This window comes from Spermophilus citellus (assembly GCF_964194105.1).
Source record: "Spermophilus citellus genome assembly, chromosome: 8".
NCBI classification, from domain to species: Eukaryota; Metazoa; Chordata; class Mammalia; order Rodentia; family Sciuridae; genus Spermophilus; species Spermophilus citellus.
In genome coordinates this window covers 118,879,600-118,902,935 of record NC_138189.1, presented here as the reverse complement: position 1 = coordinate 118,902,935, position 23,336 = coordinate 118,879,600, and the positions used below count along the sequence as shown (strand labels likewise).

At 33.6% G+C, this 23,336-nt stretch overlaps 1 protein-coding gene and 1 pseudogene across 2 annotated transcripts in view; one reads left to right on the top strand and one right to left on the bottom strand.

Annotated features, from left to right (window-relative positions):
• Nucleotides 1-23,336, bottom strand: part of FSTL5 (follistatin like 5) — an 824,806-nt gene that overhangs the window by 564,245 nt on the left and 237,225 nt on the right. The window lies entirely within an intron of this gene.
• LOC308654268 (thioredoxin-dependent peroxide reductase, mitochondrial-like) lies at nt 2,718-9,444 on the top strand (annotated as a pseudogene). Its single transcript has 3 exons — nt 2,718-2,777; nt 6,799-7,012; nt 8,932-9,444. The product of its transcript is annotated as a thioredoxin-dependent peroxide reductase, mitochondrial-like (transcript).

Here is a 23,336-nt window from a genome sequence, read left to right as displayed (position 1 = left end):
GGTGTACAGAAGTGTTACATTGGGTTTTATCAATCCATCTATATCTAGTAATATTTGTTTTATGTAATTTAGTGCACCAACATTTGGAGTATAAACATTTACAATTATTACATCTTTTTGTTGGATTGTTCTCTACCAATATTGAACAATTTTCTTTGTCCCTTCTTATAGTTTTTTTGACTATTTTTTTTACCTTCATTTTATTTGCTTATTCATTTATTTATTTTTTTTATGTGGTGCTGAGGATCAAACACAGTGTCTCATACATGCAAGGCAAGGACAATACCACAGAGTCACAACCTCAGCCCTTATTCTTACTAATTTGAGTTCAAATTATGCTTTACTGATATGAAAGTGATTCATCCTATTTGTTTTTGGATTCTATTTGCAGGGCATGTCATTTTCTTTTCTCTTACATTGTGTTTGTGAATGTCTTTGCTTTGAGGTATATTTCTTGGAAACAACTAACAATTGATTTTGTATTTTGAAAATCCAATCTGCTAATTTAGATTTTTTTGATTGGAAAATTAAGACAATTTACATTCAGTGTTATTATAGACAGGTATATGTTATTTCCTGCCATTTTGTTGTATCTACATTTTTTGAAGAAGTCCTAGTTCTTATTTGCTTAATTATTCTTCTAATTTGATTTATTCTTTACCATGGTCTCTCTTAAGTATTTTTATCTTTCTCTTCAGTGTACATGGTTTCTTTCAGTATACTTTGCAGTGCTGGCTTTGTTTTCATGAATTCCTTTGGATTATGTTTATTTTGAAAGGTTTTTATTCCTTCTTTGATTCTTAAGAATAACTTTATCGGGTACAGTAAATGAGGTTGGCAACTATTTCTTTTAGGGCTTGAAATAGATTATTTTGTGCCTTCCGGACCTTTAGAGCTCTGTTAAGAAATCTACTGTCATTCACATTGATGTGCTTTGATAAGTGAGTTGGCAATTCTCTCAAAATTTCTGCTCGTATTTTTATAAAATTCTCTTTATTGAAATTTTCTTTTATATTCTCCATTTTCTTCCTTAGTCTATTTCTTACTTCTTATTTTAGTTCATTTGTAATTTTAAAAGTTAACTTTTTAAATTCATTTTACATTATTTCCTCTACTTTGATATTTCTGGGTTTAGTTATTGGAGTATTAAGGATGTTTGGATGTGTCTTATGACATTGTTTTTTAATGTTTCCTATATTTCTATGTTGATATTTGCATACCTGTTAGGATGGCTATATCCTTTATTATTTTGTGACGTTCTTTTATGAGCTGCTATTTTCTTTACTATGTGCACCAGACTGAAGATATATCTCTATGTCAAAACACTCAACATGATTCTGGTGCTATGATTAATTCCCCAAATTATTACTGTTAGAGGAGATAATAATAATCACTAATTACAACCACTTCAGAATAAATAGCATAAAAACAAACCATAAAAACTTATTGTTAATCTTTACCACTCTCAAGTCTGAAATTGAAAAGGAAGTAATGCTTTAGATGGCTGGAAAATTAGGTATTAAAGGAAGTACAATAACTGTTAAAATATATAGTACATAAAAAGAAATAAAAAAGAAGTGTCAAGGAAAAAGTTGTAGGGGGCAAGAGAAAAAAGTAGATAATGCAGGAAGAAAACAAGGCAAAACAGGAGAGAGCCTAAAAGTGAGCCTAAAAAAAAAGAAAAGAAAAATACAATTAATTTATTAAGACGATAAAAATGCATAAAATTGGAATAGTATATGCAATATCAAATGATGGGCAAAACTGCCAAATCAACACAGAAGAAAACACCAGTTTAAATATAATATTTATTTATTTATTTATATATATATATATATATATATATATATATATATATATATATATATATATATATCTCACTACTTTTAAACTATTTCTTGCTGAACTTTTAAACTATTCCTTGCTGTACTCTTTGGGATGTAGAGATGTATTTTTTATTGAGTATTCCATATTTGCAATACACCAGGTTTTGCAATACACAGTAAATACTCATATCTCCTTAGTTTGTTTTCTGTGTTTCTCTGGGTATGCAGATAGCAACCACACCAGCCATTTCCAAGCTGGACTGGAAAGCTGTATATTTAAGTTCTGTCCCCTAGTTTAGCTTGCTACTTCAGAAACTGTGCTGAACTTGGGTCTTAACATCTACGCAGGTTAAGTTCCCTGATGAGAATCTACGTTGCTCTTGTCATTTCTTGGTGTGTCCAGGATCCTAAGAGTGATTTTGAGGGTCAAAGGAAATGCCCTAATTATCTGAGGTCTATCAATCAAATCTCTCCCTAGTTGGTAAGAAGTCTTTTGTGGCTGCCTATAAAATTTCTAAATATGCCCAGAACTATGAAGACATATGTGAGCCTGTCTGGGTAGATTTCGGGTTGCAGAGTGTATGGCAATCCACAATAGAGACATGCCAGTCAGGTTGAAGAGGCACAAGGCATTTTATAATTGGAGTATATGGTGATGGCCTACAGCAGGGGCACTTCATATGATCCTGTGTCTGGGACATTCAGCTAGTGCACATGTTGGAGCATTAGCTGGGTCATGAAATAATGGCTCACAGTGGAGGCATGAAACATTATTATGAAACAGTGTCCCACATCAGAATTGTGCTCTACTACCAAGGTGCCACACTCTTCCTCTCAGTATTCTACTTTCTGGTCTGCTCCATCCCAGTCCTATTGTCAGTAGTTAGGGACATGGTGAAAGCTTGGCAGCCTTTAGGTCACAGCAGTCTCATTACACAGACTACTCAGAGGGTATACTTCAGAGAAATTCCCCAAACTCTTTTCTGTTTTCTATTCCAGCAACACAAATTTCCAAGTACCTCCAAGTCTCTGATAGTATAATATTTTGTTCCGTCCATTCCCTCGGTCACCCTCCTCTCTAATATGCTATTATTTCACTGCTTCAATTCAAAAGTGTTGAGAAATTGAGATTTGTTACCTACCTCTACTCCAACATCTTGATCTCTCTCCAAATCAAATTTAAATTAGCAAAATTAAAATTACATGGGAAAGGCCAACATCATTTGTAGCATGGTTTTTAAAAAAGCAAATTTAAAGTGAAAATCAGAATAATTCTAGAAAACATTTTTTAAATATTTGCATTTTTAGTATAATATTCTATTTTTTGTGAAACATTTCATAAAATTTGAAATAAAAATATAATTTATTGAGTACCTTTTCTATTATTTTAATTAACTAATAATACCTCATTTAAATGTGTACTAAATTTGGAAAAACATAATTAAATCAGTAGTCCCTGAACCTTGGCATGAATCAGAATAGTGAAAAGATGTTAACAAAACACCAATCAACACACCCCACCCTAGAGTTTCTTATCAGTCAGATCTGTGGTGCAGTCCAAAGTGTATATTTCCAACATGGCCCCAGGTGATAGAGATACTGCTACTTCTGGTACCACATTTTAGGGCCACTGATTATAAATTATAATCTTAATTTTTAACCAAAATAAACAGAAGACTAAGAAAAAGACTAGCTAAATAATTATGAAATGCTTTTAAGTGGCAAAGATAAAAGAATAATGCTGTGATCAAAACAAGCAAAATAATGCAAATATTTGGAAGTATTAGGAAAAAGGTATAGAAAAATTACCACAGTGATTAATTTTATTGATATGGTATAGAACAAGTTTTTATTTGGTTCCCTTTAACTTTTTAAAGTTCAATATGTTAAATTAAATTAGCAGGGGGCCAATAACCTGAGATTGTCTCCATACTTCATGAGCCTAAGTAACAAAATGCAACCTAATTTGGTACATGAATTAGCCAAAACCAAATTATGAGTACATTTTTTTGAAACAAATGTTAGATTTCAGCCAATTATAAACAGGCAAGCTTCAGCAAATCAGAAACACCCAACAGATCAAACTATGTCCAATTAAGACAAATGCATCCTAATATCATGGCCCAAATAAAATACATTTCTCACTGTAGCCAATCAAAGAATCTCTCTACCTTGTTTTTGCAGTTGGCCTATGAAAACTCATTGCTGCTGGTGTGGTGGAACACCCCTGTAATTCCAGCAGCTCCAGAGGCTGACACAGGAGAATGGCAAGTTCAAACCAGTTTTAGCAACTTAGCCAGGCCCTAAGCAACTTAGGGAGACCCTGTTTCAAAATTTTAAGAAAATGAAAAAAAAAAAAAAAAAAAGGGCTGAGGTGTGGGTAAGTGGTTAATCAACCCTGGGTTCAATTCCTGATTTAAAAAAAAAAAATCATCATTAATATCGATAGACCAAACTCTCTGAACATCATTTTGAGTGCAGCCCAATTCATGGATTGTTCTTTGCCCAAATAAAGAATGCATTTAATTGGATTAAATTTTTCTTTTATCAATTATACTACATAAAAAAGGAAGGTCCAAAATTTCTAGGCAACTATGACTAGAAAATAAGAATTGATTTGAATGTACAAAATAATTTTTTGTTGTTGTTCTTAAAGCAGTACTTCAGCAAATTGTCAATGTAATATTTACAGAATCAAAAATGCTACTGCCATTTAAACACAGGAATTTGAGTCACAAATATTTTCTATAATTGTATTTCTTACATTTCTTATTATTTTCAAGAAACAGCTTAATATTTGCCAAGAAAGTGTTTTATTTTTTCTCTTATTATGAAGGAATAAACTCAGATTTATTGAGAGAATCTGGTCATTTTACATTTTAGTCAGAAATTAAGGTAGTTTTCTGAATCAGTACAGTTTCCCTGACTTTGTAGAAATGCTCTACTATAAATTCTATATCATCCACTATTTCTATGTTGGTATGAATTTTTCATTTTTTTAAAATTTTTCTTCTCTTAAATTCTTCCTTAAAAATCCTGTACTCTAGTTGAGAGGTCTGTATTAAGATATTGGTCATAATGTAGAAGTTAATTAAGAATTTTACATAAGCTAGAAGCTGTGTGTTGCATATATCTGCTACAATTAAAGTAAATTTAATTAATTCATATTCCACCAAAAAGAAATCTCATATTATGTAAATGAATAGCTAGAACATATCCTTTCTGACACTAATTAACCATGACTAATGCTGAACTTAAGTTTCAGCTGAGATTAAATCAATTTAATCTGATCAACATGTCAAAGATTTTTTTTTTAAAGTACATTCAGTCAGATAGCATACTAAATGAATTTTAATCAAGAACTTATAGTCTGCCATCTTACAGCTTGATAAAATAGCATTTTTTTTCCAAAAATGGGCTATGCATTTAATAAGTACATCAGCTTAAAATTTCTGTGCCTTCCAAGCATTACAAAAATTGCTCAAACCAATTTCAAACAAAGCTGAAACATTAAGTGATTAAAAGCATAAAATCAAAAAGTAAAATAATTCTACATTATTCTAAAGATGGTCTTTACAAATTCTCAGTCACAAAGCAATTGTCTTTAAAGCATATCTATATTTATATCTGTCATTTAATCTATGTATATAGAAGATAAATTTTATCAGGTACTTAACATTCAGTGGATCTAAATGGAAGTAAACTGTTAAAAATAAAACTGTTTTAATGGGTAAGGTGCTATATTAGTTGCTATGGGATACATAAAAAGAGAGGTCTTTGACAACTTCTTCAAGAGGCTTGCAAAGGAAATGAGAAAGAACATCAGCATGCCCAAATAGAGAAAGAAGGATGTAAAAGTGTATCTGAGTGCATGAAGTAGATTGATATGAATAACAGCAGGTAAAACCTCGAAGACATTGCATCACATCACAGTTGAGTTTGTTCTCACAGAATGCCAGTTCAGAAGGCTGATTTGTTGATAAAACAACCCTTGGAATAAAGACTGATACTACATTTAGAAGGATAATAGCTGGAAGGAGGAGGAATCAGGTTCTGATTAGCTAACTACCTTTCATTGTTATTGTGGAATATAAACATAATTTGATTTATAGTGTCAAGTTATTTGAGGTGTTGTTTCCTGAAAATGTATTATGTTCAAATATAAAATCCAAGCCGCCCACCCTGCAGTTCCCCTATGCACTGGAGATGATGACCTCCATTGCTGGACATATGAGCGCCATTTCTTGGGACATTTCTTTCTCTGCTGTCCTTAGGCCTCATAAAGAGCGTTTGCCACAGACATGTTAGGACATGCTGGGACTAAGTAAGTTGCTGGCCATAAGGAATAGCAGCCATCTGCATGCTTGCTTAGTCACATTTGGTTGCAATTGATAAGGAGCTGAAAGGAACACTAGCCATAGGCACACTTAATAATGACTGGTTACAATCGATAGGGAGCACAGCTGCATGGACGCGTGCAAAGTACATGTCCTGTTAAGATTACATCATCTCACTGGACAGAAGCAATGGTCATTGACTTACTGAATATAACCACCAATCACCAAGGTACACCCACCAACTTGGAACTATATTTAAATCACTTGTCCTGCCACAACAATGAGCCTGCTCAAAGACATCAGTGAGACTGCCTGTTTTGCTGTCCATCCCCAAATGGATTCCACCATTTCCTGATGTCCAGCACTCTGCTGGAGAGAACCACCGGACAACAACAATGTCTGCTCTTTGGCTAAGAAAAGTCACATAGCATCAGAGGTATTTGGAGGCTTGAGTAGCCCTAGGGTTGTATGATTTGTATGTAGTGTTTAATTGCCCTAGGATTGTGTGATTTGCTTGTAGTGTTAATTAGTATGCATTAAATACTAGTTGGGCTGCTCCAGCACACCCAACACTTTTTGCATTAATTGTTTATATGTGATGATTGGTATGATCAAATATAAAATTGCATTTAAAGACAATCCACCGCCAAGTAATTATTAATAGTGCTGCTGGCAATAGGCCTGTTGCTACTATACACTTGACAAACATACAGTATTCTGGCTCTTCTCTTACAAAATTGACTTTTAGTACCAGTTCCTCCTATCATGCTCCTGCTGCCACTCAACACACACCCTTTTTTAAAGGTACAACTGTTGCCAAAGAGAGTTCAAAGAGCTAAGCTTTGATGAGTTTAATTCACAGAACATTTTAATTATGTACATACTGAACTCCTCTGTCATTTCATCTGCTGTGCTGGCCATGGATTCTAATAATGGGGTATCTTGATTTGTTTGAGGCACTTTCTTTCCTTGTCTTTTCATATTGCTCACATGTCTTCCTATCTAGCTCTGTGGATCAGAGGCATTACTGCTTTTACCCATAGGCTTATCACGCCCCTGCAGGGTTCAAGTACCTCTTCGTTGAGCGGAAGAATAATATTAACAGATCCCAATATAAACAAAATACCACCTAAAAACAAATAGTTGTTATTAAGACATTTACAGTTTGGTCACAAAGTACAGAAATGGCGAATTTAATTATTGTCTACAATATAATCAGTAGGTTTGTAAAAGGGCTTACAGTTTCTGATGGTGGACAAAGAACTAGGAGTGAGGTATAGGAAGATATGCTGAGGAGGTATGAGATGAGTATGATATTTTAGGAAGTGTGAAAGAGAAATCTCAAGAAGGTGGTTAGTATCAGGAGAATAAAGAGGTAGTAATTTTGGGTAGACAATAAGAGGGATGATAGTAGAATACATAAAACAAACACACATATATATTAAGAAAAAAAATTTAAAAATGTTAAAATAGTAAAAATTGGAGAGGAAAAACAAACAAAAAAATATACAACACTGTAATATACTATTCAATCATCTCAGTTCTCAATAGCCTAATTCATGCAAAGTGCTTGGTTTCACATATGTTGGGGGATGTGAGGGAGAGAGAATAAAGAGGGAAAAGAATGAAAAAAAAAATCTCAAAAGAAGAAACAAAGATTGTTTTGATTGGAGATCAATATCTTTCCCACTTCCCTTCTCATCAAATAGGTAGGGTTGTCTGTTCTTAGTTGGCATCTCTACCCTCAGGACGTTCAAGGTTACCAGGGTGTAAAGGTAGGTCTTGAATGCAGGGTCCCGGGAAGTGGGTATGGCACCTGTCTATCCCATTGGGAGATTGCACCTCAAGATCTCCTTTGGGGTCTGCTCCTGTGATGTGGGTGCTGGGTCTTGATCTCATCATCTCATCTGTAGACCTCATAGTTTCTGACCTCTAAATTACTGTCTAAAATGTTTCTCCCTCACCCTGTCACTTTCTACTTGCTAATCAGGAATCTTTCTCTCCGTGAGTCTTGTGTGTTGCATTCTGGTGGCTGTGCACCTGTTGTGGAGGGCCATTTTGAATTGTGGAGGGCAGTCACTCTGCCAAGTTAGCATCTGCTGGGGCTTGGGGGGAATTAGAAAACTATGGGTTCCTGGCTATCTACTGTTCCAAACTGGTAGTTGCCCCAACTAAAGATGGTGATGGAGGTCACACAAAATTGAGGCAGCTGCTTTCAGTGATGAGGTGTCTGTTCGGATGGGGGCAACCACATGATGGCGTTGTGCAATGTGTTCAGAGATGAGCTCTGTGACATGCAGTGTTGTGGCTCTTGGCTTTCTTCAGAGCCTGTGATGTCCCTACCGCAGGTTAAGGAACTTCGGCAGTAGCTGCAGAGTCTCAAGATGGAGGTGACCTGGGGAGCCCCAAGTTGGTATTTGGGGGTCCATACAGGAGTAATGGCTGGAGTTCCTATGTGAGGGTAGAGGCTGAGTGTCCTTGGTGGGAGCAGCATCTGGGAATTCTGCACCCATGCTGATGCCAATGGTCCCACTAAGGAACCCAGGAGACCTGCATGGGTGAGTAGTCAGTAATTGGGAGTCCTTTTCTAATGCTGAGGTCTGGGGCCTCACACAGCATGGAGGCCATGATTCCTGCGCAGGATCCGCTGTGGAGGGTCCTCTATCACTGTCGGCAAAGCATTATTCCCCCTAGGCGAGACCTGGGTAACAGAGCTACACAGAATGCTGCCTCCTTCTGACCCACCACCTTGCTTGGATCCAGCCCAGCCTTGATGACTTTAACAGGAAATACTTGATGCTTTTCTTCTACCCTCTGGAATTCACCTTCCTGTGCCCTACAGAAGTCTTTGCTTTCAGTGTCAAAGCCAATGAGTTTCACAATGTGAACTGTGAAGTAGCTGCAGTCTCTGTGTACTCCCACTTCAGCCACCTTGCCTTGATGGATATGCAGCGGAAGCTCTACTGCTTGTGCCATATGAACATTGCACTCTTTTCGGATTTAACCAAACAAATTTCTTGAGACTACAGTGTGCTTTTGAAGGTGCTGGTCTTGCACTCAGAGGTCTATTCATAATTGACTCCCATGGAGTCATCAAGCATCTGAGTAACAAAGATCTGCCTGTGGGCCAGAGCATGGAAGAGACCCTCTGTCTAGTGAAGGCATTCCAGTTTGTGGAAACTCATGGAGAAGTCTGCCCAGCAAACTGGACACAAGACTCCCTTATAGTCAATACAACTCCAACAGCTTCCAAAGAGTACTTCGAGAAGATAAGTCCGTAGATAATCCCCTGTGCCCCTGCAGTTTCTCATGTCAGAAAAGAACTACAGCTGGAAACTTTTAAGCATTTAAAAATAATTATATATAAAAGGCAAGTCTAATTAAGCTTGTATCTATACATATTACTCTAAATGTTTTGTTTCTGTAACACTAGCTAAGATATTCTAACAGTAATTGCTAACATCAGGATTCATTAAGAACATTGTGATGGGTAGGAAGTTTCCATAAAAGGCCTGGTTCTCTGTTTCTTAGATCATGTCTTCAGTGTTTAAAGGAAATACAGCTTCTTGGCCTTACTTGAATCTTTGTCTATACATAAGTAGTATAACAAGCACTGAGAGTCTCTGATCAAAGATCCTGAAAATTTTTCTTGAATTTCTTCGTATTAAACTGCTTTTTTATAAGGAAACATAGATCATAGTTTTACATTATTAATCTCAGCAGTCCAAGTTAATACTCAAAATGGATGTGTAAGTAATAGAAAGAAATATGAATCATATTATTTAAAAAAACAGCAAAGTGAATTAACTGATCATGTACAATCCCCATATTTACCATGTACATCGTTATTTTACTCTTTAGCTGAATTGGTATCTATATTTATTTATTTTTTTGTTTGTTTGTTGTTGTTTTTGGTAGTGCTGAGGATCAAATCCAGCACCTCACGCATGACAGGCAGGTGCTTTACCACTAAGCCACATGCCCAGTGCTATTCCTATATCTATATCCATGAGGTGTAATTGTAAAGGATATATATTGAATTGTTAAATCCAGGAATTGTTTTGAAATTATTGTAATTATTTGCTTTCTTGTAGTGCCCAGTGTAAAATGTATCATAATAAATAACATTTGAAAATATTAAAAAAGAGCAAACATAAAATGTGAGTATGTGAACTTCAATATGTTAAAAAGAACAACAGATTTATAGAACAGATTTAAATCTTTGCCTTATCATTGTATATATATATATATATCTGATATCAGCCAGGCTATGATCTCTTTGAGCCTGATATTTTAGTGGTAAATAAGAGATAAAATAAAATCTAAACATAATATGTTAGTTATCAAAATATTCCATTTATTTAAAGATGCTTAATAAAACATCTGATAAAAGGTAATGTCTGGAAGTACACTGAATAAATTTTCTTTAGTAGGCTAACCATGAATGCTTTATCTGCATTATATATGTATAATTATCTAATTTATATATTCTAGAAATGGCCTCAGCTATATATAATGAGAAGTTATTTTGACTTAGATTTTCTAAAATATTTTTTTCTCCGTAAGATGATCTTGTTTCATTTTAGGAGTGTCAGAATGGAAACCACAAATGAAATTTTAGGCAAATTAATTAAAATGATCAGGCCTCAGTTTCCTCAACTAACTAGAATATTACAAGTTCAATATTCCAGAAAAATTTTAGAAAATGGCACTATTACACTTATTTTAATAATTATTATTTAAACTTTATTATTTATTATTATTTACCTTATTTAAATTATTTAAATTATCATTATTATGGACTTAGTACAATATTATATAGAAATCAATGAAATAAATAACTGCATTGACAGGTCTATTTTTTTAAATCTGTTGGAAATATACCTAGGGAGGTTTTGGAAGAATGTGTATTTCCAAATAGCATCCCTAAAATTTTGAAGAGCATCCATTGTATAAGAATTTTTCTTCTCTCAGCTAAATAAAAGGAGAAAAATTAATTTTGGAAAAGAAAAACATGTTCACATTTGTTTAATTATACATTTTGATTTAGAATTATGCATAATATTTGGTGACAGTTTGTTACCCACATATGGAAAATTGTAAATCCAAAATATAATTTTTTGTTGCACACTGTAAACTTTAACAAAATGCTTTCAGGCCCCACAGATTTCATAGCAAGTGGCAACTCAAGTAAACACTGGAATGCTCACAGAAGATTGAGCACAATATGATCTTTTCATGACCTTTAATGATTGGGATCTGTGTTTCCTGCTGCTACTTTGTGAAATTGGTCAAAACAAGTCATCCAGGCTGTAAGTTTGTTCTGTGCATCACTACTGAAAGACAATCCATTCGAGCAGTCATATCATCTGTAGTTCAGCTGATCTGGACTCCTCTTTCATATCTTATTATACACAGTTCATTGGACCTTCATATAATTTTACAATATGATTTTTTTAAAAAGTAAAAATGAAAGATAAATACATCAAAAGCTAAAGATTCAGGTAAATAGCATTCATCCAAATTATAGTTTCTGTACAATGTTAATGAATGTTTTCCAGGTGAATTTTTTAAAAATATCTTTTTTAGTTGTAGATGAACACAATATTTTTATTTATTTTTATATCATGCTGAGGATTGAACCCAGTGCCTCACATGTGCGAGGTCAGCACTCTACTACTGAGCCCCAGCCTCAGGTGGACAATTTTTGATGTCACATTTCAAAAAGTTAGATGACTTTGAGATCAGTTATTAACATGGCAACATATTTTTTTTTAATTATATTCTCAACTGAAGTATAAACGATGTGAAAATTTTCTGTGATGGTAGCACAAGAGTAAGAGATGATGATGATCAAATCTCAACTCAGTTTTTGATCCTGATTACAAAGGCTACAAAAGTTATACTTGACTATTAATTTTTCCTTATGAATCCTATCTATAAGACAAAATTTTTCTTATTGCCTATCTATGTTCTATTGAGAACAAACACAGGACCACCCTCACCATCAGCATCCTGCAACAAGGTTGTCTGTTGATAATCCGTGAAGCAACAATCCACATCATTATTCATCATCATTGATAAGTTTAACTCTGTCCTATTAATCCCTATGTAAAGAATCTCAATAATAAGGAGACAGGGTGCAGAGGCAGGGAAGGTGACAGAGTGGCTCATTTGTCCAAACGGCCACATTTATTTATATCAATAGGTTGCATTAGGTAATTAGTACCAAAACCACATTATTGTTTAAGGTATCAGTAAAGTTGCTTATTCTGCAGTTAAATTTCACAGTTACAATATGCAATGTTAGGAGCTCTATGCCGTTCTCAAGAAAGTCCATTGCCAGGCAGGCAGCTCCAGGAGCACCTGAACTTGATGAAACATTGTAGTTATATATAAAACAAGTTCTTCTAATTCCCAGGAGCTATGTGCCTGCAATCAAAGTTGAAGCTTGATGAGGATCTAACACAGAGGCATCTCAGGGCATTGCCATACCAGCTAGACATAGCACATAAATTAGCTATATTATTAGATCTTAAGAGAGATTACAGGGCATTCTAAGGGTGGGTAACAGGGAGTTTTCTCACCAGGGGAACACTTCCTTGTACATTTCCATGGTCAGAATCACTACCTTTCTACTTGTGTTCCCTACAGCCCTTTGCAAACCCCTGTTTTTTTTTTTAAATGTCTCTATTGTTTTGTCTTTCCAAAATATGACAGTTGAAATTATATAGTAAGTAGTCTTCTGAAATTCACTTTTTATTTAATGATATTTAAACTTTCTTCATATTTAGTGATGGTTTCATAGCTCTTCTTTCACTGATGATTATTATCCCATTGCATGTAATACTACAGTTTATTTCTACATTCATCCATTGAAGGACATCTGGGTTTCTTCCAAGTGTTTGCATTATAAATAAAACTGTTATGAATGCTGATATATAGATTTTTGTGTAGATTTAGAGTTTTAACTTATTTGGGAAAATAACAAGGAATAGTACTATTAGATAAGATGGTAAGAGTACATTCAGTTTTCAAGGAAACTGTTTAACTTTCTTCCAAAGTGGCTATGTCAGATTTGAAATTCCACCAGCAATAAATGAGAAGTCTTTTTGCTTCATATAATAACCCGTATTTGGTGTCATCAGTATATGGTACTTCCACCGCTCAAATACGAATTAGTGGATCTGGGTGTTTTAATTTGCAAATGTTTGCACAAAATGGTAAGCAACCTTTTTGTATAATTATTTAACATCCTTATATCTTCTTTGGTGAGGTTTGTGTTCAGGATTTTTGAACATTTTTGAATTCATGTTTTTTGTTGATATAGCATCTTTTCCTATTTATGATATTTTGATTTCTGTTTACATTGGGTAATGATTAACTCAGGATAATTAGCATATCCACCACCTTGACCTTTTATCATTTCTTTATGGTTGTACATTTAAAATCTCCTATTCTAATTTGAGCTGCATAATGCATCATTGCTAATTATATTCACAGAATATATTATATTCAACAGAATACCACAACTCATTTCTTCTGTCTACTATCAGAGAGAACATTTAGCCTTTGGTGTTTGGGGATTGGCTTACTTCACTTAGCATAATATTCTCCCATTCCATCCATTTATCTGGAAATGCCATAATTTCATTCTCTTTAATGCTGAGTAATATTACATTGTGTATACATATTATAGTTTCTTTATCCATTCATCTATTGAGGGCATCTAGGTTGGTTTCACAGTTTAGCTATTGTGAATTGAGTTGCTATAAACATTGATTTGGCTGTGTCACTATAGTATGCTTATTTTAAGTGGGTCTAGACTGAGAAGTGGAATAGCTGGTTCAAATGATGGTTCCATTCCAAGTTTTCTAAGGAATCTTCATACTGCTTTCCAGAGTGGTTACACCAATTTGTAGTGGCACCAGCGGATTAACCAAACTTTCCATCTCCTTTTTTTTTTCATTATAGAGTTTTTAAGACATTGGGTATTTGGGGTCCTTTATCATATAGTTCTTTTCCTTATATGTTCTGCTAATATACCACTTGTCTTCTCAATCTTCTGACAGTGTCTTTTGCAGAGAAACTTTTGAATTTTAATGACGTCCAAGTTATTAATTTTTTCTATCATGTGTTTTACCATTTTTGTAACCAACATGTCATCATTATAGAAAGGTCATGCAAACGTTCTCCTATATTATCTTCTAAGAGTTTTATAGTTTTATATTTAAACTTAGATCTAATTAGAATTTTTTAATTAAATCTATATTGATTTTAAATTTAATCCATTCGAGTTAATTTTTGTGAAAGATATGAGATCTGTGTCTAGATTCTTTTGTTTTCTCTTTTTCCCCCCCTACATGTGGTTGTCCAATGTTCCAACACCAGTTTTAGAACACAATATCCTCTCTCACAAGATAATTGTTCAACTTGATGGATCTGTTTTAGGATTCTATGTTTTTTTTTTTTAATTAGTCTTTTTTGTCTATTCTTTCTCAGGTATACAGTGCCTTGAATACTATAGCTTCATAATCAGAGTCAATGATCATTTCACTCTTCTACTTTGAATTTTTCTTTCATATTGTGTTGGTTATTTTGAGTATTTTTCCTCTGTATGTAAGTTTTTTAAAAGGTACCTATATTATTTTATTGGTGCTGGGGATAAAACCCAGGTCCCTGGGCATGCTAGGCGCACACTCTACCACTGAGCTACAGCCCAGCCTATATAACCATTAGAATCAGGTTTTCAGTATTTATAAAATGACTTTTTATTGGGAAATGTTTGCTTTGATCAGATCGTATGTCAAATGTTGATACTTTGAAATGACTGAAAATTGCAGCATACTTAATGGAAACATATTCAATTATAATTTTAAATATTACTATTGGAGATGTAAGAAGAATTGTGTGCCTGTGGTCTGTGTGTGTGTGTGTGTGTGTGTGTTGTGTGTATAGTTTAAACTTGGAAATTATTGCTTACAGAAAATCTTATGAAAATTCCAATACATAAATTGAAATCAAAGAGCCACCATGTGGGTTACAGCAACGGTGAAAGTCTCAGATACATTTCTCTTCATCCTGGTGGCTCAGCAAGAGGAAAGGGGAAGAATTTCCACAGAACACAAATTAACTGATATCTCATTTTCCCCTCTAAAAATGTATGAATTTTGATATGTGGCTGGAAACACTTACTCAAGCTTTTATTTATACCTAATGTTTTAGAAACAACTTCAGGGTTAGGAGCCATATCTAGAATAGCTGTCATAGTGTCATTTATTGGGAAGGTCCTTTAATGTCTCAGTTGTTCTGATCTTGAGTCTGAACCAGTTATTTAATGATTAATGTGCAACAAAAGGGACTGTTTGTAGCATTTGCCAGTTTCTGTGGTGTAAAATATTCCCACAGTATCCAATTTCAAGCTATAACCAAGACATCCCCGAATCTGTATTTTAAAAAGAGATGCCCAATTGGCTCTCATTAACCAGTACAACTCAGCTTCATAAGCCTCAATGATTGCCAAATCGCTGTCCCCCAACTTTCTATAGTTGAATTAAAGAACTGATTATTTTACTAATTTCTGCAACTAACCTCAAGTATATACTGTTAGTCAAAGAAAGATAATTAATTTCCTAAGAATAACTCATTGTTATAGCTGAAGCTTGAGCCTTCCATATTCTTGTATAGATGAATTTTAAGATTTTAATTTTACTTCTTTTTGAAGCTGTCTTTTTTTCTTTTGAGGGTTTCAACTAATGTTGAGTAGGGCTGTTTGATACAGCAAGGCATAGGTAAAAAGATTGTCCTCAGGTTTGGAACACATAACTTATTTTGATACAACTCTGATTCCTAGTCACATGGTCATATAAGTTCTTTGTGCGTGAAAAAAAAAATAGGATGCAAACCACTCTCTCTATTCTCATATTTTTTTTCCTACCCTCTGCCTCACCTCTCCAACAGCTGTGGTTTAAATCCATCTCAAATCTAATTTCTCCAGAAACTTGTTTATCCCCTGAATCCTTTCAATCCCCCTAGCTTAGGTGCTGAGGATAATTGCAGGCTTTCTTTATTTTGGTTTCCATGCTCTTACACTTCTTCCCTGGAGAAAAAGCCATAGAGTCATACACTGCTTGAATTGGACAAAGGCTAATGGGGAAATAATAAAATATCACCTCAAAAGCATTCTGTCACTATTATAAAAAAAAAGGACCTAGAGTCTAACAAGAGTCCCAGAAGGCACTCTAAAGAATAAAGGCTGACACTGGATAGGAGTTAGCTATGTGGCTGAGAGAAGCATAAAAGGATATTTTAAAGCAAAGATACTAATATATAGGCAGGTTGATTAGATGTTGCCTGGTGTGCAGATTGGGGCTGAGATTGTTAGAAGATGTTGTTTGAGAATTTGAAAGAGGATGATAGTAGATAGCTTTGCACTGTATGTTAAGGCTCTGTCCTTGAGACAGTGGCAGCTGATATTTAGTAGTTTGAAGAAGGAGTCTCTGGATAGAAAAGAAGCTATGAATTAGGAATTTAGCTGCTCTTATTTACTTGAAAATAGTGTGTGTCAGAGCAAGGGCAGCTATAGGAAGCCAATTTACAGAGTAATGTAGTATTAGTTAAAGAAAAGAGGCAAAGAGGGTAACTTTCCATTGAAGAAAGGTAGTTAGGAATGGTTATAAGAAAAGATAATTTTGAGAATGACTTTGTAAGCAGTTAAGAGAATTCTCTTTTTTTCAGCACATATTAAGTGTACAAATTAATGGATTTCTTTTTGACATTTATGTACCCACATAATATGAATTGATCATGTCCACCCTCCCTTCCACCCTCTCACCTTCCCATTAACACTTCACCTTCTTCCCAGTCTCTGATAGACAAGGGAATATAAAAGTCATTATGAAAATCTTATTTTCACATATTAATGTGAATAAAAAGATGATCAAAAATTCTAAGTTCTTGAAATACAGAGAAAGAGAGTGATATATATGAGCCTTAAAACTTAGGTATGCTTTTAAACACCATGTTATATGCTTTTCTTTCAGTAGGAGATTAGCTTTTCGGTACCTACTGTGACAGATAAGTCATTTCTTAAAAGCGATGATATTTTGAAATAGCCATTTTTAGTGCAAGGATGATAAATAATTGACTCTAGATTAAAATGACATAGCCAAAGGGATAGTACAAATATCTTTAATTGTGTCAACATACAAAATAGTGTTATTTTTCAGTAAAACTAAGCATCTTAAAGAAAAGAGTGGAGATTATGTGACTACCCAAAATAATGGTTTTATTATCATTGGTGTGGTAGAAAAATTGGATGAAAAGCAGAACTCAAAAAAACAAAGTCCTGAAAAGAATTTAGTACAAGCTGGATAAGCAGAAAATGCTAAATTCTCTTCTGGTAAGTCGATTTAGTGACTTTAAGGTCATTTGCACAAGAATTAAGTCCAATGTGTAATTTTTAGCTGAAATGTCAATCTATGTGATGGTTTCTCAAATACTAATAATGTAATTTATAATAATCCTAATAATAATTTATAATAATGCATATATATATATATATATATATATATATATTTGCCAAGATCTCTACACCTAAAATTTATTTTAATCATCTTTTTATTGATAGCTTTGAAACTTATCTGACTTTCTCATATGTCTAAAAATTAAGCTCTACATAACAGACATATAGTCTATATTTCTTAAAGGTAATTATCCTAATAAGAAATATAATTATAAAATTAGAAATTTCATATATGTTTATGTTTGAATACTACAGTAAGACCATAGCCTACTAGGTCTAATTTCTAGGTCTTTTTGGTCTTAATAATGTATCTCTGTTCTATAGTCCTATGTCTTTTATTTCTCCCCATATTACTGTGCTTATGATTTTGAACTTTCCGATAAACCAAGTTGATATCTCCTACTGTTCCATAACTATGATGTCTGTGTATTTGGAATCTTCATTCATCTACAAAGCTAAAGAAATATTTTCAAATTCACCACATAATAAAAAATAAAACATTTTGGAGAGGGGAAGGAGGGAATGGAAAGACAGCAGATTAAAATAGACATTATTATTGCTGTGGGTATATACATGAACCCATGACCAATGTAATTCTGCAACCTGCACACTCAGAAAAATGAGAAATTATATCCCATCTGATTCAAATGTATGATATGTCAAGATCATTGTACTGTTATGTATAACTAATCAAAACAAATAAAAATTTAAAAAAACAGAAAAAAATAAATAAAACATTTTCAGTTATTTTTAAAGATTACTATGTCAACCTATTAGTTAATTAAATAATTTTCTTATTTTGATTGTGGTTCTTCTTCTCATCACTGGCTTTCAGTCATATTCAAATTAGTGATAAATTCTCTACAAGTCTTAAATTGAAACAAAATATAAAAGAAGTCACTTTTACACATGCTTAAATTTGCTACTCTCTGTATAATTTTATATCCTGCCTAATTATCTTAAATAAGGAAATATCTATTTTATTATCTAGTTCACATTGCTGGAAGACATGCCTGGCAATTTAGGTTTACAATTAGAAGAAAGTATTACATGGTCTGGCACCTCCATATATCTGCATAACTTTTCATTCCAGGCATGCCTCAGAATATGCCTTTTAAAAAGAAGAGACACAGGATCTGGCTGGACTGCCATTGTACAATGGGTCTAACTTGATAACTATCCTTGTTTTTTTATTCTGCCCATATTCTTCTTAGAGCATGTAGAGGTTTGCTATTGAAGTTTCTAGAGAAAAATTATTACTTGGAGCTCTGAAAAGAATACTAAGATGCACATCATGTGCTTAAGAACATTATATTGTACAATTAACATGAGATAATTAAAACAAACATTTTATGAGTTAAACAATTGTCACATGAAAGATAAAAAATTATAAGAAATTTTGGAGGAGGGAGATATTTATTTTGAGGGAAAGAAATAAAACTTTCTAATAAAAGTCAGATTTGATCAGGGATATTAAAGAACATGGTTAGGATTTTGAAAGTTAAAATTTGAGTAGAAAAAAGAACATGGAAAGACAGAAGGGCAATACTCTTTGTCCCTAAAACTCAACTCTTGTATCATGTTTATATTACCTAGTTTCAGGGTAAAAATTCCATAAGTTGATAAGATGATCCTTACAATTGTCCCAATAAAGGAAAGTTAGATCTCTTCTTGGTTTATTTTTGTTATCAATGACCATGTATATTTTAATTGCATTTGCAGCAAAAATATATATATGTGTGTGTGTGTGTGTGTGTGTGTGTGTGTGTGTGTGTGTATATATATATATATATATTTCTTTTTCTATGTAGTTAGCTCTTTGAGTAAAAGCTCTGAAGTAGAAAAGAATAAGAAAACAGATCTCCAAACTAAGTCTCCCTTCTAAAAATAATTACCATTTATGTATACTGACTAAAGCATTTCTCTAAGCATTTTACATCATTCAATCGGTATAGCAATCCTACAAGTGCTATTCATTTTCAGTTATTCCATTTGACCTCTAGGGCTGTATAGCAAGAGGCATCTCCCAATCACCAGACTTAGGTATCTAAAAGTTAGGTATCTTGGTAAGACTGTTCACAGAACTGTTCCAGAGAAGGTAAATAATTTTTCCAAGCTATTGGGTATCATTTTTCCCACACCTTTGCATCGGGGTTCCTTGCTTCTAATTCATCAGTTTTTGCCCTATATTGGTTAACCCATTTTCAACTTTAATCAAATGAGGCTCAAATAAAGGATTTTCTTCTCTTAATGGTAATCAATAGCATAAATCTACACATTCTTCAAAGTTTTATGAAAAACAGGCTTTAGGTGCCTTCCCTTATTTTTTTATTAAGATAAAAAATAAAACAATGGGAATTAACTTTATTTAATATAAAACTTCCTCCCCCAAAATAGTTTGGTGTCTTAGAGAAATTTAGAAAGTGATGAATGTTCTTATACATATATTTACATATACACATAATATAAATATGTGTTTGAAGCCATGATTTTCTCTTCATTGAACTTCTAGTTTACAATGATATATAGAAGACATGAATACCATTTTGTTTGTTTGTTAAGCACTTCAAAACTGCTATAGGGATGGGGTTGTGGCTCAGTGGTAGTGCACCCGTCTGGCATGTGTGAAGCATTGGGTTCAATACTCAGCACCATATAAAAAATAAATAAAATAAAATTATTGTGTCCATCTAAAACTAAAAAAATTAAAAATCCTTTAATAAAAAGCACTACAATAGCAAGGGTTTTTTAAATGATGTATAAAAGAATAAAGAGAACTGTAGAAGTGATCACAAAAAACTATTGAAAGCATATGGATAGTGGGAATGGACTTAGCGGTTCTGAGACAACTGAATTCCAAGGTTGTGATAGGTCAAGAAGAAAATGTATTTACTGCACAGATTCTCCAAAAAGGTACATTAATTATCAATTATCTTAGGACATGAGTGTGATAGTTATTAATAACATACATACTTGTTTGGTAAGTCACTAAATTTTTAGGTTCCCACTCCTGCATAACCTAGGTGAAAGACTGGAGGTATATGGACTCAGGACATAGACCATGCCAAATCTGAACACTGAGTGCTAAAGGCAGTGAAGATCAGCTTTCTATCCAGTGAGAGGTCCACCCAGTACATTGTACCCAGCACCCCATCAGAATGTCAGCAGCCTTTGGGCACTTGCTTGAAAGACTTTTCTCTGAGGAATTTTTGACATAATGTTGTGAATTATCTAAAAAGAATAATATCATGTCATCCATCTTCAGGGAAGCTCACAAGATGAAAATTATTCATTGCTCAGAAATTATAAGTCATAGTTTTGTTCTCCCTCTCTTACTCAGGAACAGAAAGCCAACATGAATTAGTCATCTGAGCAAACTCTAACAGGAAGATAAGACAAATGAAAACAAAGAAATATTAACAATGAAAATGTTACCAAGAAAAGAGAAAAAAGTTAATGTTTAAAAACCCCAAACCTGTAATTTATATCCTGCCAGAAATGAGAAAATAGCTAATCTCTGAAATAAAAAAAAAAAAGAAAATCCTGAAAAACTTTATTAAAACCTGAATGTTCTACTGGAATTTAAAAGTATAATAATTAAATAAAAACAAAAAAGAAGCCTAGATAATAAAGAAAACTCATAGAAAATGAATAGAAAAATGATAGCAAATAAAGAGAAAATTTAGAACAACATAGAAATCACTTACAGAATTCCTAAGTCCAAATAATAGAAGGTCCAGATGGAGAAGGAAGAAAAACAGATGGTAGGAAATAATTAATAAAATTATTAAAATATTTCCCAGAACTGAAGGACGTGAATTGCCAAATTTAGAGAGATCAACCAGCACTCCATAAAATGAATTATAATAGACTCATACCAAGACATATTGTGAAATTTAAAAATATTGAAGGCAAAGAAAATTTTCTCCAACCTTCCAGAAAGAAAAATACAATGTTCAGTCACACAAAATGGATTAGAAATTAGAATTGCTTCTGACTTCTCAGCAGCAACAGAAAAGCAAGAGGGCCATAAATCAGAACAGCATTCTAAAGGAAAAATATCTTGATGTGAACTTCCCATCCCAAGCCCTGCTGCTGTGTAAGGTAGGGCACTTATTTCTCACCCTACAGATATTTATGCTTTCGCTTGCTCTTGAGAACTGGAGGCAGGCAATAATAAACTTATAAACAAAGAATTTAAACTTTTTTCTTCACATATGCCTTCAGTACTTTTTAGTGCCTGGTTCATAGTGCACCCTTCAGGTTCCCTACCTATTGTGAAATTCCTGGACTTGAAAATATTCAAATATGGAGATTTCTCTGATATCATCTCCCCTCCCTTAAAATATGCTCAGTCTTTTCCTACTTTCTAATCTTTATAAAGTTCTTGCCTTACACATCTTCCCATGCAATAGAATTCCCTTTTTATCTTTCCTTTATACACTGCGTTTCGTTTCTTTAATACAAAAGTAGATCCTCTTTCACCACCACCACTACCCATTAAAGTCAAAGTTCTGCACTTTGGCAGAACTGTGTCTTTCCTGCATAACATGTGAGGAAAATTGTGACTATACAGCTATTTGTTTTAATATTTGTTTAATACTAATGTTTCAAAGATCTGTGTTCCATAAGAAAAGAGATGTTGTGTTTTTGTAAGGGTAATTGTCCTCATGATTTAGTACCAGCACTATTCAATCTTGGTAATTGAATAAGTAAATGTTTAAATATGCTAGTTGATAATTTATACAAGAATTTTTAAAATGTACCATCAAATTGTTCAACAAAATACTTTAAAGATTTTATGCATTTATAGATATATGTATATACCTATAGTTTTAATATATATAATATATATACAGTTTTGATATTTATATATGTAAACATATATGGATAAATATTATATAAATGGAGAAATATTCATCAAAATATTCTTTTTAAAGTCCATAAATTAGATTGGGGTACCTCAGATATTTGGGCATAAAAGTAGTCTGCATGACACAGTTTCTTTAGAGTTGAAATAGCTAGAGAATAGCTACTCAGTGAGATTCATGATTGAGGGAATGTACAGAGGCTCAATATTGAACAATCAGAGATTTAGACCCAAAGAGTCTCATTACCAATATGGAGAATAAGAAAAAAAATTGTATAGGTCTAAACTTACAACCTTGGCTTGTACCAGGGCAAGTCACTAGGGAAGTATCACACCAAGGGAGAAAAAGAGATATAACTTACAAAATTATTACAGAAACAGTGGCAAAGGGAAAAGATAGTCTAAATTTAGCTGAACCTGGAAATGCATAGTGTGCATCTGTGTGAGAAGAAATCAGATTTTCTCAAACTATAAGCAGAGCAGCAGGGAGCCATCTCTGGTAGGTTCCTAAGCCTTATTCCCTAAGTCTAAACAATAGGGAAACATAATTCCTTGCAACTCATCTTTATTTTCTCTGGATATTGCAGCAAAGTGTACTACAGAGGAATGCCCTGATAGTAAACCATCTGAATAATTTATATAGTAATATTGCTGCCTGTCTAAAGTAAGCAAAATCCACTGGCCTGCAAAAGGAATGGAAGAGGACCTCCTTACCGAAAAGGTGTATGGTGCGTTTCCCTTTGCCCTGAAGACTCCTGAGTGCACACAAAGACCCCTGC